This window comes from Peromyscus leucopus, chromosome 1 (assembly GCF_004664715.2).
Source record: "Peromyscus leucopus breed LL Stock chromosome 1, UCI_PerLeu_2.1, whole genome shotgun sequence".
Classification (NCBI taxonomy): domain Eukaryota; kingdom Metazoa; phylum Chordata; class Mammalia; order Rodentia; family Cricetidae; genus Peromyscus; species Peromyscus leucopus.
Window position 1 is genome coordinate 165,324,589 of NC_051063.1, and position 3,520 is coordinate 165,328,108.

Sequence of the window (3,520 nt, forward strand, 5' to 3'; positions counted from 1 at the left end):
ACACAAGGCTGTTCACTCTTCCCATATTTGTTCAATATAGTACTTAAAGTTCTAGCTAGAGCTTTAAGTCAACAAAAGCAGATCAAGTGGATAGAAATTAGAAAGGAAGACGTCAAACTTTCACTATTTTCTGGTGATATGATAGGACATAAGTGACCCCAAAAATTCTACCAAGAAACTCCTACAGCTGATAAACACCTTCAATAGTGTGGCAGGACACAAGATTAACTCAAAAAAATCAGTAGCTCTTCTATATACAAATGATAAATGTGCTGAGAAAGAAATCAGAGAAACATCACCCTTTACAATAGCCACAAATAATATAAAATACCTTAGGGTTACTCTAACTAAGCAAGTGAAGGACCTGTATGAAAAGAACTTTAAGACTCTGAAGAAAGAAATTGAAGAAGATATCAGAAAATGGAAAGCTCTCCCATGCCCATGGATAGATAGGATTAACACAGTAAAAACAGCAATCTTATCAAAAGCAATCTACAGATTCAATGCAATCCCTATTAAAATCCCAACACAATTTTTCACAGACTTGGAAAGAACAATACTCAACTTCTTATGGAAAAAAAAAGGCCAGGATAGCTAAAAGAATCCTGTACAATAAAGAAACCTCAGGAGGCATCACAGTCCTTGACTTCAAGCTCTACTATAGAGCTATGTAATAAAATCAGCTTGGTACTAGCATGAAAACTGACATGTGGACCAATGGAATCGAATTGAAGATGCTGACATTAACCCAAACACATATGAACACCTAATTTTTGAGAAAGAAGCCAAAACTTTACAATGGAAAAATGAAAGCATCTTCAACAAATGGTGCTGGCATAACTGGATGCCAACATGTAGAAGGTTGCAAATCGATCCATACCTGTCACCATGCACAAAACTTAAGTCCAAGTGGATCAAAGACCTCAACATAAATCCAGTTACTCTGAACCTGATAGAAAAGGAAGTAGGAAGTAGTCTTGAGTGCATTGGCACTGGAGATTACTTCCTAAATATAACACCAGTAGCACAGACACTGAGAGCTACAATTAATAAATGCTACTTCTTGAAACTGAGAAGCTTTTTAGGGCAAAGGACACAGTCAACAAGACAAAATGGCAGCCTATAGAATGGGAAAAGATTTTCACCAACCTGACATCTGACAGAGGGATGATCTCCAAAATACATAAAGAACTCAAAAAACGAGACATCAAAATACTGAACAATCCAATTAAAAAATGGGCTACAGAGCTAAAAAGAGAATTCTCAAGAGAAGAATCCCAAATGGCTGAAAGACATTTAAGGAATTGCTCAACATCTTTAGTCATCAGTTAAATGCAAATTAAAGTGACTCTGAGACACCACCTTACACCTGTCAGAATGGCTAAGATCAAAACCACTGAAGACAGTTTATTTTGGAGAGGATGTGGAGCAAAGGGAACTCTCCTCCACTGTGGTGGGAATGCAAACTTGTACAGCCACTTTAGAAATCAGTATGGCAGTTTGTCAGAAAATTGGGACTCAATCTTCCTCAAGACCCAGCTATACCACTTTGGGCATATACCCAAGGAATGCTTAATCATACCACAAGGACACATGTTCGTCTATGTTCATAGCAGCATTATTTGTAATAGCCAGAACCTGGAAACAACCTAGATGCCCATCTCTGAAGAATGGATAAATAAAATGTGGTACATATACACAATGGAGTACTACTCACCAGAGAAAAACAATGACATCATGAGGTTTGCAGGCAAATGGATGGAGCTAGAAAATACCCAGACTAAGAAGGACAAACATGGTATATACTCACTCATAAGTGGGTACTAGATGTAAAAGCAAAGGATAGGCAGACTACAACCCACAGCTCCAGGGAGGCTAGCTAGTAAGGAGGACCCTAGGATGGATGCAAGGATCACTCAGTGATGGAGAAATGGATGTGATCTACATGAACAAACTGCAGGTGAGGGAGGGTAATGGAGGGCAAAGGATGGGGGATGAGAGCTTAGGGGAGCGGGAGGTTCCAATTAGAATGGGAACAGAATGGGAGAGCAAGGAAAGTGATACCATGATCAATGAAGACACCATGGGAATAGGGAGAAGCAGAGTGCAAGTGAGGTTCTCAGGAGTCCACTAGGATGACTCCACCATAGACTGCTGGCAATGGTCGAGAGGGTGCCTGAGCTGGCCTACTCCAGTGATCAGATGGCTGAATACCCTATCTGTCATCATAGAACCCTCATCCAGTGACTGATGGAAGCAGATGCAGAGATCCACAGTCAGGTCCCAGGCTGAGCTCCAGGAGTCCAATTGATGAGACAGAGGAGGGATTCTATGAGCAAGGGATATCAAGACAATGATTGAAAAAAGTACAAAGAAAACTAGCCAAACTAGTGGAAACACATGAACTGAGGAGCCCCCATGGTACTGGACTAGACCTTCTGGATAAGGGAGACAGTTGTTTAGCCTGAAATGTTTAGGTGGCCCCCGGCTGTGGGTTCGGGACCCATCCCTTGTGCATGAACTGGCTTTTTGGAGCCTAGTGCCTATGGCAAGCCACTCTGTGCAGCCTTGATGCAGGGAGGAGGGTCTAGGATATGACTCAACTGAATATACCAGGCTCTGCTGCCTCCCCACGGAAGTCCTTGCCTTGGAGGAGGTAGGAAAGGGGAATGGGTTAGGGGAGGAAACTGGGGAGTGGGAGGAGGTAGGACAGGGTAATCTGTGGTTGGCATGTAAAATGAATAGAAAATCTCTTAATAAAAAAAAAAGAAGAAAACAAAACAAAACAAAAAGGCCTTTCTATCAGGCCAACTGCTTCAGGGTGGTAGGTACCAGTGGATTCCATAACCATGGGCCCATGGTCCCATTTCTCTGACTGTGAAATGAGTTCCTTGGTCATAAGTTATGCTGTGTAGAACACCATGACAGTGAATAAGGCATTCTGTAAGTCCATGGATAGCGGTTTTGGCAGAAACATTACTTACAGGGAAAGTGAATCCATAAGCAGAAAGAGTATCTGTTCCAGTAGGGACACCTCCATGGAAGAATTAGTCCAATGTAGTCAACCTGTCACCAGGTCTCTGGCTGGTCATCCTGGGAAATGGTGCCATATCTGGGGCTCATTGTTGGTCTCTGCGATTGGCAGATCTGGCATTCAACAGCAGCTATAGACAGCCTCGATGAGTGGAAATCCATGTTGTTGAGCCCATGCATAACCCCCAAATCTGCCACCATGGCCACTTTGTTCATGGGCCCATTGGGCAATGACAGGAATGGCTGGGAAAGGAGCCTGATTATCCACAGGATAGGTCATCCTATCTACTTGATTACTGAACTCCTCTTCAGTGGAAGTCACCTTTTGATAAGCATTTACATGGGACACAATATCTTCACATCTTTCACTCATTTGTAGAGGTCTATACACATACTTCCTCCCTAGATATCTTTCTCACTAATTTTCCAGTCATGCTCTGTAAATGTAACCAACTGTCTTATTAAATAAGAAACACAGAACCAATGC